Source organism: Acomys minous (assembly GCF_964271855.1).
Source record: "Acomys minous genome assembly, chromosome: 8".
Classification (NCBI taxonomy): Eukaryota; Metazoa; Chordata; class Mammalia; order Rodentia; family Muridae; genus Acomys; species Acomys minous.
Window position 1 is genome coordinate 82,918,585 of NC_140489.1, and position 23,282 is coordinate 82,941,866.

At 44.5% G+C, this 23,282-nt stretch overlaps 1 protein-coding gene across 13 annotated transcripts in view; it reads right to left on the reverse strand.

Annotated features, from left to right (window-relative positions):
• MYT1L (myelin transcription factor 1 like) overlaps positions 1-23,282 on the reverse strand; it is a 403,682-nt gene that overhangs the window by 276,109 nt on the left and 104,291 nt on the right. For all 13 annotated transcript variants that reach the window (XM_084791226.1, XM_084791228.1, XM_084791224.1 and 10 more), the window contains exon 3: positions 12,266-12,373. The gene's annotated coding sequence lies outside the window, so the exon portion shown is untranslated. The remainder of the gene's footprint in view (positions 1-12,265; positions 12,374-23,282) is intronic.

Consider the following 23,282-nt stretch of genomic DNA (forward strand, 5'->3'; position numbering starts at 1 on the left):
TTCCAGACTCACTAACACATACGGAGCTGGTACCTCTCACTACCTTATCACTGATGGAGCTGACTCAGCTACCATGCCTTCCACATAGCTGTTGCCGTTAGCTTTTGGTTTCAGCAGTGAGAAAATTAACCAATTAACATATTGATACTGACAACTGGTGGTGTTGCTGTGATGAACCTGTGTGACTGTTAGGGTTTTGAAACAGTGTGTGGGAGGAATGGAGCAGCAGCCTCCAGGAGCCCTAGAGGGCTGTAATCAGAGCTTACCGGGCCATTCCAATGGGAGTACAGATCAGACTAGAAAAGCAGGCACTAAGCGTGTTCCTCAGGTTTCAGATAGGAACAAGGTGGTTGCTGGGAACTAGGCTAGAGGCCGTTCATGTGCTATTCTAGCTAAGAATTTGTCTACTCTCTGTCTGCGTCCTGAAATTTGGAGTGAGGCTGAAATAAAAGAGGATGGACTCAATTATTTGGAAGAGGAAATTTCCAGATAACATTGCATGTAGGCTGTGGCATGGTTGTTCCTTGTTTTTAGCTAGACTTGTGGAGAGAATTAGAGTTGAAAAGTGGAACAGAAGCCAGATGCTGAGGCACACACTTGTAATCTCAGCACTCAGGGAGGCAGAGGTAGGTGGATCTCTGTGAGGTCAAGGCCAGCCTGGTCTACAAAGCTAGTCCAAGACAGCAAAGGCTACACAGAAACCTTGTCTTGAAAAACAAAAACAAACAAAACAAACAAGGAACGGAATGATGTAGAAAAAAATGTACTGAATTATTTCTAGTAAGTTACATGACAACTTGGATATTTCAAGGTAATCTGCATTTTTGGAAGAAGAGAAAATGGCAGGAAGGAGACAGAAAAGGCTGGCTACCACGTCACTCTACCTAGTGTACCTGGTGCACCTCACTGTACCTTTCCATGGTACAACCGTAAAGAGTTTAAAAAAAAAAAGATCAAAAGGCTAGAAGGTTTGTGTAGGGTTTTTACATTTAAGAAACAATATCAAAAGAAATGAAAGTGGAGGATGAACTATATTTGTAGCCTCAGGTGATGAAACTGAACATACCATGGCTGTAAGGCAGGCTTGCTGGATTCTTGGTAACCAGGTAAAATGCAGCTGGTACCCAGAGGCCTCAGAGAGGTGGAGCTCTGGGCAACTGTCTTTATTTCTATACATCAGAATTTGCTACTACCCATGCCATCATGCTGAGAATTGTGATGTTGTGGGACAACTCTACTGCAGAGCAAAAACTACTCTCGGAGGTCCTCGTGTCTGTGGCTGCAGAATCTCTCTGAAAGGGGCAAGCCTGGGGCTAGCAGCCCACATCTGTCTAGCAGAAGCAGCTGTCTCAGGTGCTTCACTGCTCCAGGACACAGGCACATGGGTGGAGCTCCAAGTGCACAGACTAGGACTCTAGGACAGAAGGTGACGTGATGTTTGCACCCAAAGCTTGAGCAGCAAGCTCTGGGGCGCTGCCTGGTGTCAGACCTATGGGCCACCAGATTATCTTAATGCCATTTGTTTGGGACAATAGTGTTGAATCAGTATAATGGGAGCAGGATGAGAACACTCATGCACTAGATGGACTTGTGTGATCACGCCCTTGTCAGTCTTTGATGGGACTGACAGCAGAGCCACAGCTCTGTGCGCTACCCACTCTCTCTATCCTCTTCCTGAGCACATAGACATTTACAAGCAGCCAGGTTGACTGTATGGCCTGTGGTCTGATGTCTGAGGAAAAGAGGGCTAAAGCTGAGCATCCTGTACCATCTCTGTGGCACCCAAGAAACATATACCATACTTACAGTGCCCCAACATGCTACACGCTTACCACAGCTCCCCATATAACCTGTACCATCCTACAGCATACGCACCCTGTACCATCTCACAGCATTCCGCCATACTGCACTATCTCACGGCATACCATATCAACCCACAGCATTCTGCCATACTGCACCATCTCCCATCATATGATACCATCCCCACAATTCCCCCAAACATCCTGCACCATTCCTACTGCCTCTCAAACATCCTGCATCATTCCCTTAGGCCCCAGACATACTGCACCATGCCCATCCTCCCCAGCCATCTTGCGCTCTTCCTCATAGCAGCCCCCAATACTTTCTACAAGGCCACAGACACCAGATGGTGGAGCCACAAAGTGGGTGGCTTCTGGTTTGAAATATACAAGGAATAATTGTGCATTATGATGTATATGGCTGCTTATGTCAGGGTCACTTTTTAACGTGGTTAATTCAGATCCTTGTGAACTTTACAGATACTTGGGACACTTTCTCTCTGGATGCATGACTCATTTGTACCTTTGTAGATACTTGGGGGTCACTTGACTGTACCTCTCCAAGTTCTCAAATAGAAACTACTGCCTGGTGTGTGTGTGTGTGTGTGTGTGTGTGTGTGTGTGTGTGTGTGTGTGTTTTCAGGTGAGTTCTCCTTCCTGCCTGAGTTGCATTGGTTTCTGTTCCTTTTTTAATAATAATTTTTTAAAACACTTATTATTTATTTATTTATTTTATGCTCATTGGTTAGTGTTTTGTCTGCATGTGTATTTGTGTGAGGGTGTCAGATCCCCTGGAACTAAAGCTATTGGCAGTTGTAAGCTACCATGTAAGTGCTGGGAATTAAACCCAGGTCCTCTAGAAGAACAGCCAATGCTCTTAACCACTGAGCCATCCCTTCAGATTCAGTGTTTATTTTATGTAACTACAAATCAGCCACAAATTTGGGAAAAAGTGTTGTAAAGATTTGTTTCATTAAATATTTACATTCATGTACTCATATGGTACACACACACACACACACACACACACACACACACACACGAGTGCACATGTATGACTATGTACCATGGTGTACATCTGATAATCAGATGACAACTTGCAAGAGTTGGTATCTCCTTTTGTCTTGTGAGTTTCAGAGATTGAACTCAGGTCATCAGGTTTGGAGGCAAGAGTCCTTACCCACTGAGCCATCTTGCTGGGCTGAACTGTAAAGATGCATTGCTGCATAGATTTTATCTAAGCCCCGTGCAGTAATAAATAAAGTTCAAGTGAAATAGCATAATGTGGCTTTCCCACGCTATGTTATCATGAGATCTGCCTCTCCCATTGGCTCGGTCTATCAGGGGACCTTGGTGTTGCCACATAAAAAAGAAAATGCAGCCTGGGATAAATTTTGTGGAATTAACAAGAACAAAAGCTACCTGCTGCCTACCCTTGACATTGAGGGAAATAATGTTGTTTCCCTTATTCATATAGGATGGTATTTAATGCAGCCAATCCTGGTGGTTTAAATGAGAAATGTGCCTCACAGGTTCATGTATTTGAACACTTGGTCCTCAGTTTGTGACACTGGGGAGCGTATGAGATGCTGAGGAAGTGGAGTCTTGGAGGAAGTATTTTACTGGCAGTGGGCTTCAAGGGCTTTATTGGTGTTTTAATTGGTTTTTCTGTTTCTGCTTCTTGTGTGCAGATAAACAGGTGATCAGCCAACGTTCTGCCCGGACTGTTGCCATGCCTCTCAAAAATCCCTCTAGAACCATAAGCCAAAATAAATCCTTTCTTTCTTCACTTTGATCATGGAATTTTATCATTGTATTAGAAAGTAACGAATACAACAATGTAACCACAGTGCCTGCTAGCACCAGAGATTTGCCCAGAATAGTGGACATGACCTTGCCCCGGGAAGGTGGCTCATCAGCATCCGGGTCCTATGATTGCCTTGCCTCTGTGGCTTTTAAGAACTAACACGTTCAGGCCAACAGATGTTGAAGACACTGCTGTCACATGGCCATGTTCTCCGTGCTCCTTCTCCACCCGTCCCCCTTCCTTCTTCATGTGGTTGGTGTCTTTGCAGTGCTCTAACCCTTCAGCTGTCACTCGCAGTGCCTGCAGTTTCTCATGGTGACAGTCAAAGGCTGTACCTGTCCTGCCAAGGAAGGTGGCTTGAGCACCATGAGCAAGGAAGGCGGTAGGGGAAGCTGAGGTTTCAGTGCCAGCCTCAGTTTTTCTGGCTTTTCCAGGACAAAAGCTCTTGCCCAGGGTGTCTCACATAAGAGCCACACCCAGGCCCTGCTGAGTTATCATTGTGTTCTCTGTTTGAGAAGAGTCAGAAGAAATGGTGTTCTTAAGTTGGGGCATTTTGCATCGTACTTTTGTAGCTGGTGGAGGGAAGACATGGAGAGGGTGTTTCCAGAAGAGTTATACACCACATTAAAGCAGAACTCTGTTCATGGCCCTTGTTCATGGGCAGCACAGCCCTGTCCACAGTCCTTATACTAGCATCACTCTGAGTAAAGTTTATCCCCATTTACCAGGCACCAGTATGGAAATGCAGCACTGTAGCTAGGGGAAGGCTGGTGCGGGCAACTCGTCTGTGGCTCATCATCACTGCCAAATGCCATGGCCTCAAACGAACATCCACCCCGCAAGCTGCTTTTGTCATCTGTTACTGAGCGGAAGGCAGCTTGCTGGTGTTTCAACAAGGAGCCTCTGGGAGAAAGGTAGGCATCTCTCCAGGGAAATTAGGAGCAGATTCTCAAGACTCTCCCCACAGGAAGACTCAGCTTGACGTAGCAACAAAGGAAGGGTTCGATATCCTCTTCATCAGTGATATTTACATGAATGTTTTAGCAACACAATTTAAAAGAAAAAATCTATGTATTAAGGTTAACTTGTGATCTTATGGCCTATATATTATGATACTGTTAGTTTGGAGTACATGAATTAAATCGTACCACATGTATGCCCACATATATAGAGGCAGAGATGTGCCTACTTATGGCTGCTCATACATGCAAGCATAGATGGATCTCATACTACACACATGCACCCATTCACATATACATGACAACATATGTGCATACCTTACATGTATGCTCACGTAATATATGGAAAACACACAGCAATCATGCATGTGAATATCACATGCACCATAAACATATAACACATATTATATATGCTCATACATACAGTACTCTCATATGCATGAAATCATTGTACACTCAAAAACTAATTTTTGACTTTTGAAAGCAGGATGCCCAAATCATAACAACTTATACCTAAATACTTCAATATTTGTCCTTTAAGGGAAAAAAAATCTATATTTTCCTACATAATATATACTTTAACAACAAGAAATATATACACACACACATATATACATATAATAAAATTCATGACTGATGTTTGTACCTTCTCATCTGTCCATCTATCTTCCATGGCTTTTTAATATCTAAAATATAGCTAAAATACAAGCCACGGTCCCCTTTAGTTCTAAGGAACTTCTGCCATTACTGTTGCTGTTCTTCCATTCCACAGCTACAGTATATTGAGTGTTATATTTAAAGCCACATTATTTAAGTAAGTTGAGACACTGCCCTTAATATTTTACTGAATTATCAAGTAAGAACATAATGTAATATATAATCTCTTATTGAAGATTCTGTAAATCAAGTTGCCGTTAGAGAGTTTTAGGGATCAGGGCACTAGTGAGATGTGAGAGCTGCTGGGAAGGCAACCACACAACCATGTTCTTAGCCAAGATGATGCCTTCCATCCTATTACTCTCTCTCCTTTTCTTCCCTTCCTTCCTTCCTTCCACCCTCCGTCTTCCTCCCTCCCTTCCCTCCCCCCTCATCTCCCCTTCTTTCTCCCTCCCTCTTCTCTCCCTCTTTCCCGCCTCTATGGCCTCCTCCCAGTCTCTTCCCTTCCCTTTCTTTTCCTCCTATCCCTCCCTTCTTTCTCCTCCCCTCCTCCCTCCCTTCTCACACCCCTCCATCCTTAACTATCCCATGTGGCCATCACCACCATACCTTGATTTTTAACTTATTTCTTAAGTCGGATTTAACCATTCAGACCAACTAGAGTCTGTGCATTAACAACCAATGCCGAGCAGGCTTCTGAAGACATCCTTGTGGCCTGATCATGAGGGAACGACTGTAACCCTCTTTTCAGGGGCAGAGTTGGAAGCCCAGATCTGCATTCAGGAGCTCTGCTGGTTTCCGTGGGTAAAGCTGAACTGCTCACATCTGTCAATTCAGAGGCCCTAAAGGGCACATTAGGGAACTTGCTTGAAAACACTTCTGGGTTTCTTATGAAGTTTGTTTTGACTAAGAAGAAACACATTTGCATGTTTCAGACGTAAAAAAGCAACTGATGAATGAGTGGAGAAAAAACAATGAGAGATTTCTCTCTGGATCCTGAATTATCTGCAGAAGCACACACAAACGTTTCTACTTGCTCCTTGTCATCCCTAGATGCTTTATGCAAATCTAAGCAAATATACACATGTGTGCAGCCATAGCCTTACTTCTCTTCTGCATCTTGCATTTTTCTTTGACAAAATGTCCTTGAAATCCTCCTGCAGTGGCTCACAGAGCACCGCTTCATTTCTGACACAGCTGCAAAGTAAGTGAAGGCACTTTGATTGGAAAAGCTGAGCACACGGCATGGATATAAATCAGGGTAGCTCTGCCTCGGTCTTTTATGGTAAAGCCAGTGAGTCTTGGTTCTTCATGAATAGTAATGAAGGGGTCTGGGATGTGTGCAGCCATGGAGCTACATGGTTCGGGCACTGTTGTATGGGATGCTAACAGCCCTGTGACATGGTACCGTCCCACTATGTCAAACACACAACTGATGGGAGAGGTGAGTGTGTAGGCTCCTCCCACCGTCCAGAGGGTGGGTGCTCTGAATACTTCTTTATCCTAGGTCTCCACAGGTTACATCTCCATCTTTATCACACATTTCCTGGCCTCACTGAAGCCTTCAACTGCTCCTGATGGATTCTGTCCAGTGGGTACTCTCTCTCATCCCTATCTCTCAGCCTGTAGTAGTTCAGCTATAAGCCATCTGCGTTAGATAACTACATCTGAACTCACAGTGCCACCTCTGCGGGGCTCCCACAGGATTGCTTCACATTCCTGAGTCCCAGCATCTTACTGGAAGATGGGGAAGCCCCAGTACTTTACAGAAGAGCCTTCTATAGATCGGCTTTCAGAGATATGCACATTCGCCTGCTTTGGTACCACACTGCACCGGTCACTTTAAACACTCGATATTTCTTTCTATGATGTGGTTAGTTTTTTAATATATACATTGAAATAAACCTATTCAATGGTTCAACACCACCCTCACCCTCATTCGATGGTTCAATACCAACAGCTTTCCAGTAGAATTCTAGTTCCGTTTTCCTGTCTAGTATCTGGTATGCAGTGCTAGCTTAAAGACACCAAACAAATGCACAGCATACATTTGTATGTACAAGAGATTTGGAATAATTTATCTAAAGATAGTTTATTATAAAAGAAAAGAAGTGTCTATTTAATTTAGTTACAGGCAGACTTCCCTCTCTTTATGTACTACTCCAAGAATCAATGAGTTAAGAAACACAAGAAAAAAAAAAAAAGAAAAAAAGAAACACAAGAAATAGGGCCCCTGCACTCAGTGGATCATCATGTGTGGATCTCAGGACCTGCACTATGCAGGTGCTCAAAGTCAAGTTTAGAAAGCAGTGATGGTTCTAGGAGGTGGCAGGTGAGGGGAGAGAGTCAAGCCCACATGAAGGGATGCATTGTGCTTCCTTGGAATTAAGAACTCAGGGGCAAGTGAGAAAAACACTGCAGAGAAGGGTGGGAGTAAGAGGCATGGCTTCTTTGACCTTTGACCCCTAGCTACAGACATTTGTTACAAAGACAGTTAAGAGACTTTGCATCCAAGTATGAACAGGGATAATATTCACCAGTGGTCATTCTGACAGCTCCTCTGAGTGAGGAACTCGTAGTGGCAGCCACTGCCTCACTGTAAAATCATCCATTCAGTGCCGAGATCAACCACCCACATGCCATACAGAGCAAGCTCCATATTAAAGGCTGGAGCGGAGAAGCCTTGTCCTGCCCTGCCTTGCCCTGCCCTGCCTTGTTGGAGCTCCGGGCTCTGCACGAGCCTGCTTGGTCTGGGAATACTAGGATCGCAGAGGCAAGATAAGAGCGTGAGGTCTGGTATAGACTACTCACTGTACAAGCAGTGAGCTGCTCCTTTGTAAAAAGCTGTGGTGAGCAGATTCACCTTCCTAACAGCCTTCCAAGAGATCTAGACACCACGTGGTCACTGACTCGGATGATTCTCTCCAACCCGCCTTCATCTCAAACATAGCAGCAAAGGCCAAGACCACACTGTTGCAGGAATCAACTTTGTCCTCTCTAGACTTTTTCTCACTTATAAGCTATAAGTGACTATTATTCTTTAGTGGATTGGGGAAACCAAGGCTCAGATTTTATGAGGCAAAAGCAACAGTACTTGTCTGACTTCTTGGGAGATGCCATCCATATGCCACAGGGTGTTATGCTGCCCTGTGTCTCAAGGCCCTTCTGCAGCAGAGTGACAACAGCACAGCCTGTAGGCTGTTTCCCCCACTCAGGTACTGCATGGAGTTGTTATGAAATAATCCAGGGTGTGTTGCAATCAGGCCCCCTCAACGGGGAAGTCAGCTGGTGATCTATGTTTCCACTAAAATTTTATGCTCCAAAATCTTTTTGCGTTGGGGGTGGTGGTGGTGGTGGTGGTAAGGGTTTCCCCATGTAACCTTGGCTGTCCTGGACTTGCGTTGTAGACCAGGCTGGCCTTGAACTCATGGTGATCCGCCTGCCTTTGCCTCCCTGAGTGCTGGGATTAAAGGTGCATACTACTATGCCTGGCTTGTGCTTCAAAATCTTATTCTCAATAAAACAGCCTTTGAAAATGGTCTACAGTATCATATAAAGTTTCCTGAAATTAATCTTTTTACAAAGCTTGTGATAGATGAGCATTTGAAATAACTCTCTCTGTGTCTAGTGTTTTATTTTCTTTGTATCTTTCTCTTTGTTTTCCTAGTACATAGTACTTGGGAAAACGGGCTGAGTGAGTTGTGTTCTATCGAGTCATGCTATGCTGCCCTGCACAGTAGCCTGGCTCCTGCACTGCCCCGGGGCCACTTGCACAGGTGTTGCGAGCTTCTAGGCTTAGGCCCTTTTCCAATGCTGCCTGTGGTTCTTGTAGCCATTCTCCTCCCTGGGTACCCGAGTCGCAGGGCCTAGCTTCTCTTAGCGTGAAGGTTAATCCCTGTTGCCACTTAAGAAGATTTGACATCACCTCGCAGACACACCCCTGGGATGTGTCCAAAAAGGTTTAACTGTGGAAGGAGGCTATCCCGGGATGCTGGCTTGAATAACCAGGGAAAAAGAGAAGGCCAGCAGAACGCCTTCATTCTGACTGCTGACGGAATGCGACTTCTGCCTCCATGCCTTCTCTCTCTCCACGCATAGCCTAGATTCCTCTGAAATGTCATCAAAATAAATGGCTTTCTTGCTTTTTGTCGGTTATTTTCACAGCAGTGAGACATGCACCTGAGGGATCTCAAGGTGGTCAGCAGAACGGTGTTGCCATGGAAATACTAAAAACCCCTCTGAATTTTGAGGGCTTCCCAGAACCTACTTGGTCCACACAGACTGTGGGATTTACAGCAGCCACTGGCTCATGATGGGGCCTGACTTGCATGCCTTTTAACAAGAGCTTGTGATGGACACACCCTCAACATGCTTTAACTGTTGACTTTATCAGCACGAGGCTCCCACCTCAGAAACCATCAGAATCACTAGCATTTCTGATGGTCCATCCTTGCCATCTGGATGCACCTGTCATCATTTTGCAAATAGAGTTTTCTTGGGATCAGCCCTGCCTGGTAGTGTCTGTGGCTCATTTTTGTACAATGGTCTCACATTTTGATTCCTGGCCTCACGGACTCCTCAGGCACAGCTCCTAAAATCTTTAGTCTTTGCTTGCATTATGTTATTCTCCATCATTATAGCAAATGGTAGGGAGTGTCGGCTTGATTGAAAAGAAAGGTTTGTTTTGGCTCACAGCCTGGAGATGTCAGCCTGTGATGGACTGGCCCTTGGCTTTAAACTCTATTGTGAGGTGACGTGTCTTGATGGAACCAAATGGAAGAGAACGTGCGTTTGCCACACAGCCAGAACGTGGTGGTGGAAGAGGATGGGTTTAGGTTCCCCTCTCGCTGTAAGGGCACAAACTTGTTTGTGTGTTCAGGTGGAGTACATGAATCACACGCACACACATGCAGGTGAATGTTGCCTGCTGACACACTTTTACAAAAGTGGAAATGGCGCACACATGCAAACTCTGTGAGCTTCAACACACATGTGTAGTCATTGGACCTCTTTACCCTACTCTCCTACTGCCCCAGCTCATGAGAGTTCTACCTTCCTGCTGCACATGGGCTGGGGGTTTCAACACATGGGCCTTTGGGAGACATTTAAGATGTGAGTCATAGCACTGGTGCCTAAGCAACACAGTCTGTCACCCTGAGCTGTACCACAGTCACCCACAGACTGTGATCTTGTTAGTAATCAAGCGAACCCTGATATTTTGTTTCTGGACAAGTGAGAGGATTATCATAAATCTAAGGTCAGCCTAGATTACAGGAGGGAGAAGACCCTTCTCAAAAGACCAAGCCAACTGAACAACAACAAAACCCCCTCACGCCACAGTTCCTAGATTCACAGCCCAATTGGCAGTGTCTCCTGCCCTTTCTATAATTCCACACATGACCTTCACCTTCAGTCACTACCAATGCCACCATGAGAGGCAGCTACAGGTACTAAGGACCGAATGGCAGTCCCCATGTGAGATACAGGTGTCAGTTGTGCTTTTGACTACTACTACTTTATGACTGGATATGGAAGCCAGGGGCCCTCACACTCAGGACTGTCTGCTAGCGCAGACCTGCCTGCTTAATGAATCACATGCAGTCATAGGGAAAGTCATGAGAGATTAGAGGCTTTAAGAAGCCCAAGGACATTTTCTCTTCTTGGAGCAAGTACAACTTGCTCTATCCATATATACATATACATATACATATACATATACATATACATATACATATACATATGCATGTACACACATACACATGCAAGATATATCTTGCAGAATAAAAGGATGCCCTGGATGAGAGCCTATAGAAGGCCAAGTTCATCATCACCTACATGGATTGCTCTTTCAAAACTAGCTGCTACCTCTTTATTTTGGATTCTTTGTTTACTTTCCAATGAGGTTTGTCTTGAGCACTTTTAATTAAACTACATTGATAGTCCTCATTTAAATGGGAACATTTATTCAATGTTAAAAATACCAATTTAATAAAGACTCATTAAAATATTACTTTGATAGAAAAACTACACAGTCTCATCACTAAAACTCAACAAAAACAGGAAGCTTGTATGCATGAAACCTAAAATTCAGAAATGTAGCAATTTTAAGAGCCAAGTATGAGTTAACACTCAACATGAATAGGGTTTAGTTGGTGTGTGTGTGTGTGTGTGTGTGTGTGTGTGTGTGTGTGTGTGTGTGTGTGTGTTGAGCTGCAAGGAAATGTACAATTAAACCTAATGTCTTTCCCAAGCTGAACCAATGAGCACACTGGGTTTCTTGAGGGGAAATGAGTGGGGTGTAGAAGGGAAAATAATGGGAATGACTGTGACCTATTACTGCAGTTCACGAAGCTCTTAAAGACAGCAGCCCCACCAGGCTGCAGCATATGGGAGTCAATAGAAGCCTCTCATTTCCACAGTGTGGGATGGAGTTCCATTACCAGACAGGCAAATGGGGTAGTTGGCAGACAAACAAATTACTATTGCACTGTGAACCTGAACAGGCAGACCAGAGTTTTCCACACAGAGCATCCTGAATAGCTGACATTTTGCCATCATTTCTCTTTCTCCAGGAGAGTTTGCTGAGTTCAGTAGCACGGTCTCAGAGGCTTTGAAGCTCGGTCACTGCACATGCCCAGAGGCTGGTCTGGGTCACATTATGTTCACCCAGACCCCTGGCTCTGACACCTGCCAGTGATCTCCTGGCTGCATTCTCACTGCCATCCCAACTGATCTGAGCCTGTAACCAGGATTTGTGAACTCAAAATATGACATCCTCTGCTTTGAATGTCAAGCCTGTTTGTGGAACAGGTTCTGATTTCAAAGGAAACACAGTCTCATTCTCTTACTGCTGTGTCCCACGGGCTCCCCACAGCACCTACAGGGTGCTATGTGCTCCCATCAGGTCACTCATGTGTAACTTTAATATCAAGAACAACAGAGCATCATCCCATGTAACAGCAAATGCTCTGTAAGTATGAAATGGCTATGTGTGGAAACATTAATTTCTTCCCCACAGCATCAAATGGGTAAGGACTTGGTACCTGAGTTCACACTCTGGGTCCTCTTTGGACCAGCACTGCTGGCTTCCACCACGGGACTTTGGAGGTGCTAGCTGGATGTTTTCACCAGTTCGTCCTAGTGTTCATTTCCTAAGGAACAGAACAAAAAGGACACAGTTACTGACAGGAAACAAAGGCAGGGCTGACCTGTGCACTGACACTTAAAACAGCTGTGTTTAAAGACAGACATCCACATGCTAAGAAGGCGTGTGGATGGTTTTGCCCAGAATACTTGATTTGATGGCTCGGTGTGTAAAAGGGCACCTACCACCAAGCCTGATGTCCAGAGTTAGATGCCTAGGAGAGGACTGACCTCTACAGATTGTTGTCTGCCCTCCTCATGCTCACACACAAATATATAAATAGAGACATACATACATACATACATACATACATACATACATACATACATACATACACACATACATACATACATACATGTAAAAAAACAATTTGGTTAATTCACTTTGAAATCTGAGTTATTTTTCAGTTTCAAATAAATGTCCTGTTTGAGGCTAAAACTAAGTGCATATAATAATGCTTAGGTTGGCCAACTCCAGGCAGGCTATGCAATTATTATCTCTGTCACTACTTTGATGAAATTAGGAAGCCATGCAGTAGGTGAGAAATATTTTATATGTTAATTTCTTGGAAACTAGGGTTTTCTGCTCATACAAAACATAGTCTGCCAATGCCCAGGAGACTGCCACATGTCACCCTGCTTCATCTTTAATACAACAACAAAAGAAAATTTCTTCATGAGTGGAAATTTAGAATATATTTTATTAACTTTCTGTAATGTTGTCGTGGTTATGATTTTTAAATATCTAGATTATTTAGAATGATACTGTCAAAGAAAGAATACATTTTTCAAAAAGGAGAGAAAGCTAGAGAATCTGAGAGAGAGAGAGAGAGAGAGAGAGAGAGAGAGAGAGAGAGAGAGAGAGAGAGAGAGCGCTAGAGTAGGTGCCTGGCTGTTGAAGCCATTGTTTCTGATGCTAAGCTCCAATTCAGAGGCCTCATTAAATCCAGTCTATGGCAATAACAGCCGAGGTGTTAATGGGCGGCAGTGAAGTGTGTCAGGGAATGAAGAGACCCTCAGGGCTCTCCAGTTTACAGCAGCCACACACAGCAGCGTTACCATAAATCCTCTAAAAGACACTACGCTCCACTTCTCACAGGATACCTGGAGATAAGTCAGCATTTGGGGTGCTCAGCCACGGGGCTGGGAGACCAACACCAGTCTCCTACATAATACACAGGGTCTGCAAAGCCCTGCTGGAGCAATTCTCCTGCTTAACCCAATGAGAGGACAGTAAACAAACAAGCAAAAGACAGATGAATCCGGAAATACCACGTGGAGCTCAGAAAGCTTCCGATTACCCACCACCCAAATCAGGCTGAGAACTGGGATGATAAATGGTGTTGGTATTCTGCTCCTAAGTCTAAAACCATTAGTCTGCCAGATTCTGTGACATGCTTAAACATGTTAAAGGCTTAGTATTTTACTACGGATTTTCCTTAGCTACAGTACTCAGCATTCTCATGCATGCACACAGGCACTCATGTATCTATATCTACATACTCTTGTATACACAGCTACATGCATATTCTCACACATATAAATATAACATACTAACATCATCCCACAGAGGCACATATAATCTCACATGCACATTCAAATACATATATGCTCAAATATGCACACACATGCACAATTCATACACATTCACACACATATGTACATGCATGCTCACAAAGCAAACATGTATACACATGTGCACACATGCACATTCCCATATATTCATGCACTCACTATGCATCACACATGCATTCACATAGATATATACTCCTACATACATGCACACACACATATTACAGGTGCACAAAATGCTTCTGTTTCCTCAGCAATGGCTGCTCCTTTATTCACAGTGCATTTGCACATGTAACTTTTACAGAATGGTGGCAAATGTCCTAACTGCCATAAATCAGTAATCCATTGTAGGAGTCAGCTACTCAGGCATTCCTTCAGAACAATTGACACCTTCTCCATCCTTGGGCACTGACCACTGCAGCTCAGAATCCAGAGCCTCAGTCTTGCAAGGCAAGAGGGTCCAGAGTGCAGCTCCTCCACGTTCATGCTGCTGGCTCGCCCTCAGCAGCTAAGGGGTATCTCTGCACTCTGGCTTCTTAAACTTCTGTGCAACTGGTACCTGTTCTCAAGGTCAGATTATGGGGAGGCAATTAGCATGCAGAGTCCAGGCCCCTCCCTTTTAAATGGTATTACTGTTCTTTTCACAGATGGGGGTCACAGGACTTGCCTGGGTCAGCAGTGGTGGGAAGTCTTCTGAACAGCCGGACCACCAAAGTTCACTTTCTCTACCCAACACATGTGATGCTGGACTAAATTTAAGACTCATCCTTTAGCATCTGTCTTTGTTGGGGCTACTATTGTTGTGATGAAACATCATGAGCAAAGCAACTTGGGGAGGAACGGGTTTGTTCAATGTATGAACTGTTCATCATCAAAGGAAGTCGGACAGAAACTCAAGCAAGGTAGGAACCTGGAGGCAGGAGTTGATGCAGAGGCCATGGAGGGGTGCTTCTTACTGGCTTGCTTGTCATGGCTTGCTCAGCCTGCTTTCTTATAGAACCCAGGACCACCAGCCTGGGGATGGCAGCACCCACAACGGGCTGGGCCCTCGCCAATCAATCATTAATTAAGAAAATTCGCTACAGGCTTGCCGATAGCTGGATCTTATGGAGGCATTTTTTCAACCAAGGTTCCCTTCTCTCCAGTGTTGTATCATGTTGACATAAAACTAGCCAGCACAGCACCCCAGACTGTTTCAAAGAATTCCCAGTGCCCTGCTGTGTACTTGGCATGAATGGCTGGCCGAGAAGCTGTTTCCTGCAGGAAGCTGTGTTTCTGGTTCGAGGCATTTCTTCTATTTAGTTGGCTTGGGCACATTTGACGCTCTGAGCATTGGTTGCAATGCTTTAGGAATGGCTCTAGAATGTTCCCTGCCTCACAGTGCTTCTAACGGGCCCCACTAATGACACGAATGATGAGGCCCTCCAAGTCTCAGGCCTCAAAGATGTTCCCTGCACTGTGTCAGCTCCTGGGTCCCTTCAGCATGTGCCAGCACCTGACTTTACGAACATTAAGCCCTACAGGCCTGGCTTGCCTGAGGTTCCTCACAGCACAGAAGTCTTTTGTACAGGATGCTTCAGCTTTGATGAAATCTGTGTGGGCTACCATCACTGCACCACTTCCACTGGAGTGGAAATGATTTTAGCTTTTAAATTTTTTCTTCTTGATTGTAGGAAGCAGAAGGGTCAAGAGCACCATAAAAAACCCTCCACCAAATCAATACACCTGGCCTCATAGGGGCTCATTGAGACTGAACCAACAACCAGGGAGCCTGCATGGGTCTAATCTAGGCCCTCTGCATATTTTACAGTTGGGTATAGTTTGGTGTTTTTGTGGGCCTCCTAACAGACAGAGTGGGACCTGTTTCTGATGCTTTTGCCTGTTTCGGGGACCCTTGTCCTCCTACTGGGTTGCCTCATCCAGCCTCGGTATACCTAGTCTTATTGCAAATTGAGGTCATGTTTGGCTGATATCCCTGAGAGGCCTGCCCTTTTCTTCAGGGTGGGTGGGGATGGGGGGGGAGGGGGTAGTGGTGGTAGAGGAGGAGAGGGTGGGGAAGGAGGGGGAAGGGACCTGGAGGAGAGGAGGGAGGGGAGGCTGTGGTCAGGATGTAATATAAGAGAGAATAATTTAATAAGAAAAAAAAATAAAATTTTCATTCTTCAAAGTTCTGCATGAGCTAGGCTAAAACATGAGGGACATGTTTTGACAGTTCGTCTTCCTCAGCCTTGCAACACTGAACAATAAGAGCCAGACAACTGCCTGCCAGTCCTCATGCAGCAGAGGGAAGAGCAGGCTCCTCAGTAGACTGAGGCGGAGTTAATAATGAGACCTCCCGAGACACAGCCCAAGGACTCTGTCCTGAGCATGGTTTGCTTTCCTAGACCAGTGTCTTAGTACCATCTGGACCTGAAAGGCAATTTCTAAAGGACTTCCTTATGGTTTAGTGGTCACGTCTGGAGTCCAGATGGTGGAGAGAAAGCAGTGCGCCCCAGCTGCCTGTGGTGGGCAGCCGTGGCTGAGTGAACATCCTGAGGACTTGCATGCCCATCTCTGCCTCCTCTTCCTGTGTTTCTACTAACGGAAGGACCATACTCCAAGGCAGGATGAAGGACCTTTGCTGATAGTTTATATGAACTTTCTGGTTCACCATCTTCCCTGTAGGAACAGGGTTGTGTTTCCCTTCATGCCAAGTTAGCTGTATGTTAGGAGCCCCACCCCATACTTATGTGCACTCTGTTTTAGAACAGCTTCTGAGAAGAGAATTCAATTTCTCATGTCTATGAAATTCAAACTATGTCCACTTCCAGATTTCAAAGAGAAGAGAAGGAACCTTTGCAGGAAATAGACTATAATAAGCCAGGAAGGCACATCACAGCACATCACATGACAGCATCAGAGTAGAGCAATCGCAAAACATTTCTTACCCTGTTTAAATGCCACACACCTTTTTGTATGTGATTAGACTCCAAATCAATCACAGATTGGTTCACATGATCAAATATTTTGAGTGTTGCTGTGCATTTGGTAAGTTCAGAGAATCCAAGCCTCCTTGCCATGTGCAGATTTTTCTGTCACATTGCCCCACTTTTGTCCTTGTTGCTGTTATAAAATATCCGACAAAAGCAACTCAGGGAAGGAAAAGGCTTAGTCTAGCTCACACTTCCGTGCCAGAGACAACCATAGCAAAGAATTCACAGTGGAAGGAGCTGCAAGCAGGGAGTCGTGTCCATGCCCGAGAGTAGAGAGAGGAGCAGCTCAAGCATCCTTGTCTGTTCTAACTTCCCTTTCTTTCTGTTCAGTCCAGGACTGGGGCCATTGTTAGAACACGGTCCAGGAATGGAGCTGTGTAAGGAGAATTCCCCATGCTTGAGAGACCACTCAGACAAACAAGTAATCAAGCAAGCAAACAAACAAAAGCAAAACAAAACAAAACCCAAAAAAACAACTAGAATCTTGTGACCTCAGTTTAATCATTATTGCTTGCTACTGTTATTCAATTAAGTGTTTAAACTATCCTTTATATGCCTCTAGGAAGGAAGGAAAAACAGGTCCTTGTGGTTGCATACAGTTTGAACTCATGAGAACCTATGTGATTGCTTTTAACCTTCAGAGTATAAATTGTCCAGAGCTCTGAATAAAGTTGACTGTTGCTTGAGACTTTAGTCTGTGCCTCCATTATAGGCCCCATTATTTCAGTCCTCCTGCCTCAGAGTGATGACAGTACATGAAAGGGTGCCCCCCACACTCCAGGGAGGTCTTTCCAACTCAGATAATCCAACTAAGAAAATTCCTCCCAGACATACCCACAAGGCCACCTAATCTAGATGGTTCCCAAACCAGGCTTTCTTCGAAGGTGATTCTAGATTGTGTGTCAAGTTGACAGAACTTAGCATATCACAATAGTCTCCCTAGACTCTGTGTAGAATTGGTGCTGATAATGAAACCCTGATTTAATGAGGGACCCTGGTTCTAAACGATAACATAAAGGACACTGATGCTCAAAGTTTGCAGCGTGGAGGTCTCCATAGATAAAGACATCCCATGCATAACCTGCCTTCTAGCTTAAGATGTGTCCCTCCATTGAGACCTGTACGCACAATCTCCATTTTGTGATAATCTCAATACTGATGCATAAAAAGCCTCCTGAATGCACTGTGGTGTGGTCAGAGCCACCAGGACCCTTAGTGCCTACGGATAGGAATATCAAGGGCTTTATCCTGTCTCCTGGGTATGATGGAGACAAAGAAAGTGAACTCTCAAGCAGGTTTAAGCAGGTCTACATGGAACACCCTTGTCAGGATTTTGGCAGCATGTATGCTAATTTTGAATATGAATATGCTGATTTAACAATTTTAGCTCCTGGTGTCTACCAAATATGTTTTAGTCACATGTGTGCATAAATATATGTTAAAAATTGTCATTACAATATTGCATATAATAAAAAATCTTGAGTGCTGAACTGATCCAGTGATTCTAGCTTAAACGTGAATCTAGAATTGATCCTTGTGTATGACAAGCAAGGTGAGAAGACTAATGCAGGACAAGACACAGCCACTTGAGGCCTGGGGCACAAACCAAGGCCCAGTGCCATACCTTGTGCTCCCATGATAAACACACATGCACGGTATCTCAATGAGGGTGTATATAGAACCATTGGCCAACAGATGTCATCCGCAGAAAGAAGTTAGATTAGAGGAATGGGGGAGCATGTCTACTTTTCCTGTAGATCCTCTAATTGTTTACAAGTTTATTATGAAAGCAAACTCATATGCATTTATGTAACAGACCAAAATGATATCATGTATCATTACTAGTTTCAAAGATAGACATTTCAATTGCTAGAAACCTACAAGAAGAACATCGTGACAGGTGGAGCGGGGCCCAGGGGGTGTCTGCTCGAACTATTGCACTAACCAAGGACAATACACGTAGTAAAGATCGAACCCATACTCTGATCTAGCCAATGGTCAGGACATTCTCCACAGTTATGTAGAGAGCAAGGACTCACTCTGACATGAACTCTGGTGCCCCATATTTGACCACCTCCTCTGGATGGGGAGGCCTGAGGGCACTGGAAGAAAGAATAAGTAGGCTACCAAGATGAGTCTTGATAGCCTATGACCATATAGAGGGGAGGAGGTCCCCCTTTGTCATAGACCTAGGGGAGGGGAATAGAGTGAGAGCGGGAGGGAGGGAGGAACGGGAGGATACAAGTGATGGGATAACAATTTAGTTGTAATCTGAATAAATAAATACAATTTAAAAACGAATGATTAATGAATTAGCTTAAAAACTTATATTCCTAAAACTATGATAATTACATGGCATTCAAACCATTTGCTGCCACAAGATGTAGTTTAAGGCTGGTCCTAGGGCCTTTTGGTTAAGTATACACCAGGAAACATTACACCAAGGAAATCACAGTGAAGCTCTATTGGAGCATTATGGTCTATTCTTCTAGACTAAACAAAATAATATCAGTAATTACTAACAGATAAAGCTACTAATGATTAGTTCTGAAGACTCCATCCTCTACTCTGGGTGCTGCAGCAATGAGAGGACATTTGGCTCTTGGTGTCGTCATCGAGATCATCCATGGAGAGTAAAGATTTATCTCCAAGACTCTGTGCTAACAACAGACACAGTCAAGAACATAGTAACTCTCCATGCAGAATGTGAAAGGTAAAGATAATGACAGCCAAAGAGGACTATCTTGGGTTTTGCTCATCCCATCTTATGGATGGTGTCTAGTTGTGTAGGTGTGCAGGGATGAATCTTCATACAAAGGCTGCTTACCACTGTGCCAGCATTTGACCCTGAAAGTGGTTCATCTGTGTATTAAACTTTTATATTGCTAGTGCCCTTTGGCAATTGGTGTACCAAATGGTCATTTCTTTCCCTATACCTATAGGTTCACAAGAAGTAATTACCAACCCCCACCAAGAAACCAAACTAACCAAACAAACATAAAACCCAAAACAACAACAACAACAACAACAATGACAAAAGCCAAGGCAGAAGATTCTGACATTGTTTGCCTTCCTTCTTTCCCCCCTTGGAAGCCCTTTGGTTTACACGATGATGCCTCCTTTCACTGAGCGTCCATCATCTCCATACCTGTACTTTAACTGTCTCTTATTCTTCTGTACCCTTAGAATTATCTCCGTGCCATTGCTTGTATGACGTCACACACCTGCCATCAATACATGGTTACGATAGTGACTATTATCACATTACAGTTATTACACTTGTATCACCATTTAACATTTAAAGTGATTTTACACACAAGCTTGTGGATAGCATCTTGCCAATTGCACAGGCGAGGAAACTGAGGCCATGAAATAGAAGGCAGGCAAGACAGAAACAGAGCTAGAAAAGAAAGTAGGTTCATCCTGGTCTTGAGGTATTCTAAAGCTTGGTTATATACTCAGTTCCTAGGTTACAATCTCCCTTCTTGGTTTCTCTTGAGAGCAGAATAGATGTTTGTGTCTGGGCTCTCTCTCTCTCTCTCTCTCTCTCTCTCTCTCTCTCTCTCTCTCTCTCTCTCTCTCCCTCCCTCCCTCTCCCTCCCGTGTGTGTGTGTGTGTGTGTGTGTGTGTGTGTGTGTGTGTGTGGTATGTGCCACTGCTCTCTAAAGTCTGGGCACAGCCATCTTCTGGCCAGTCCCTCACGCAGGTGAGTTCTAGCTGCTCTCTTACTCCCCTTTCTGCTGTTGCTATCAAAGATGCTGTGTTTCTGGGAGACAAGGATCACCAGGAACCAGAGGGAAAAGATTTTGTTACAAATATGAGTTAGAAAGCAGTAAAATAGACTTTGTGAATCCTTTATAGGACACCAAGCATAGCACTTAAGACACACACACACACACACACACTTGTAAACATTTACAAATCAGTTGGAGAAAATACCAAAGACAAAGCTGGAGCCCAGGGCTATCTGATTCAGCTATGAGATCCTAGAAGTGACAGTGTGTGTCAGAAGACACTACAGTGGACCATGTAGCAGGTATATAAAAAAAGGGAGTGGACATGTGTGTGGGTACATGCACAAGGGCATGGTTAATGGTGGTTTCTGAGACATAGCAAGATCCAGAATGGTGTTATTAATTGCTAACCAGATTCCAGCATGTCTGCAAAGAGTTGCTGGACAGAAGAGTCATTTGCAATGGCAAAACTTGTTAAAATCTAGTTAAATTACTGGATTTTGGGGAGCTTTGTTTGCAGAACATGACTTATATATGCTATTAGTTCAACTTAAACAACAGCTGCACATGAGTAAAAGCAATGGGGACAAGAGTTCATATACAACTCTTGCTGTAGACTTGCCCTGCTGGGTGGAAACAAGGCCTTGGGCCAGGTAGAACTTACTAGTTATCTACAACTGCAACCACTGTTCCTACAGAGAAGTTGCATCAGGGTGTTCCTGGGACAATGAGGCTCCTCTGCACAGCTGTACCTGCTCCTCCGGCTCACTGCATCCCCTGCGATAAAGAACCTTCAAAGATAGGGTTTCCACACTAATTCCTTTATCTGATCCTCAAAATTATCCTGAGCACAGGGCAAGGAAACTTCAGTTAGCTTTGTGTGTAGAGAAGCTGATTTCCAGGAAGGTGACCTACGTGAGGTTACAGAGCTAGTGTGGACCAAAAGTGTCCTAGCAGAGCATGGCCATGGTTCCATCCTACCATCGGCTCCAGGACTGGGGACAAGTTTGGGGGCAAGTATTCACTGTGCCCCAGGTTTGACTCTACTTATCCCCTGGGAACCCTTACCAAAGAGAAGGGGGTTCTTGCCTGCAGGATCTGCCTTGAGGAACTTGGGGTGGAACAGACCTTCAGAATGTTAAACCAGTGTGTGTCAACTCCTAAAATCATATACCAGAAGTCCATTCCTTTCAGTGTTGCTTTAAAGAATTTAGCTTCTTTTGGTTCTTAAAGTACAACCAGTTCTGGGGTAGCTAGAATGTGGAGTCATTATAAGGAGGACAGTTAAATTATTGTGGGCTAGTTGTTGATTCATGTTCTCTGCCTCTCTGTCTCTCTGTGTCTCTGTCTCTGCCTCTCTGCCTCTCTCTCTCTCTCTCTCTCTCTCTCTCTCTCTCTCTCTCTCTCTCTCTCTCTCTGTGTGTGTGTGTGTGTGTGTGTCTGCCCCTCAAATTATTCTCTCATGAGAAAGGGAACCAGAGATCATTCAGTGGAATCAGGGATACCTTAGTTGGGAGCAATCAATAGAAGAGGCATTCTCTGCTTTCCATTTGACTATTACCATTTGGCTCTTTTGGTAAGTACTGGCTTCCTAACAGAGCATAATGGAAGAGCAAGGGAGCCAGGTTTAGCCACCTGAGAGAATCACAGGATACAAGATAAGGAGTGCACAGCCTAGCGCCCTGTAGGCTCGCCTCTAACTGGGCCATCATATTCTGAGTTGGAAATACTGTGGCAGAGGCATGCTTAATGCCATGCTCACCCAGAGGTGAAAAGAGCCTCCCTGGAGCTGCAAAGGTTTGCAAATTAGTAGGAGGTAGAACTCTGAGGGGTCACACCATCAGCAAATATCTTAAGAGAGGAAGCTATAAGTATATGGGGTACTGGACAGTAAACCTGGGGGAAAGTACATCTCATACTGGGGGCATTTCACCCAGGGTAAGGAGGGCCAAGCAGATGCTTTAGGGAAGGAAAAGCCTTGAGCAATGTGAATAGTGGATCTACAAAGAGGGCTCAGTGGACAGGGTGCTGTGTCTGTGTGAGGACCTGAGCTTGGTCTCTAGAACCCATGCGAAATGGCAGGTTAGAGCAGCATGTACTTGTCGCCTCTGGGGGCTGGAGATGGAGTGACCCTGGCAGCTCACAGAATACCTAGCCTACCCTAAGAGGTAAGTTCTTGGCCAATAAGAGACTGTATCAAAATATAAGGCAGATCCACCCAAGGGAAAAAAACACAAGGTTAACTCCTGGCCTCCACATACATGAGCACACACATGCACATGCTACTGCACGTACATGTGTTCCCACCTTTGTCCTTTAATATGAACAGCAAATAGCAACAGACTGAACATAAGTGGGGACTGGAGACCTTTTCCTTACATGCTGAGTTCATCAAGCATTCTAGCCCCCAGCACATAGTACCTTTTATTAAAATAAATCTTGCTTGCATTCTAGCAATGCTGTTCAACAATGATGTGACTCAGATAAACTGCACTGCATGCAGACAACCCAACTGTGAGCTGGATTGAGCCCACTCTTCATTTCTCATTGGTGAATACAGAGCTTGGTCACATTACTTATTATCTCTGCCTGCCAGGTCTGTGCGCATATCCATCCACAGAGACTGGACCCTGACAACC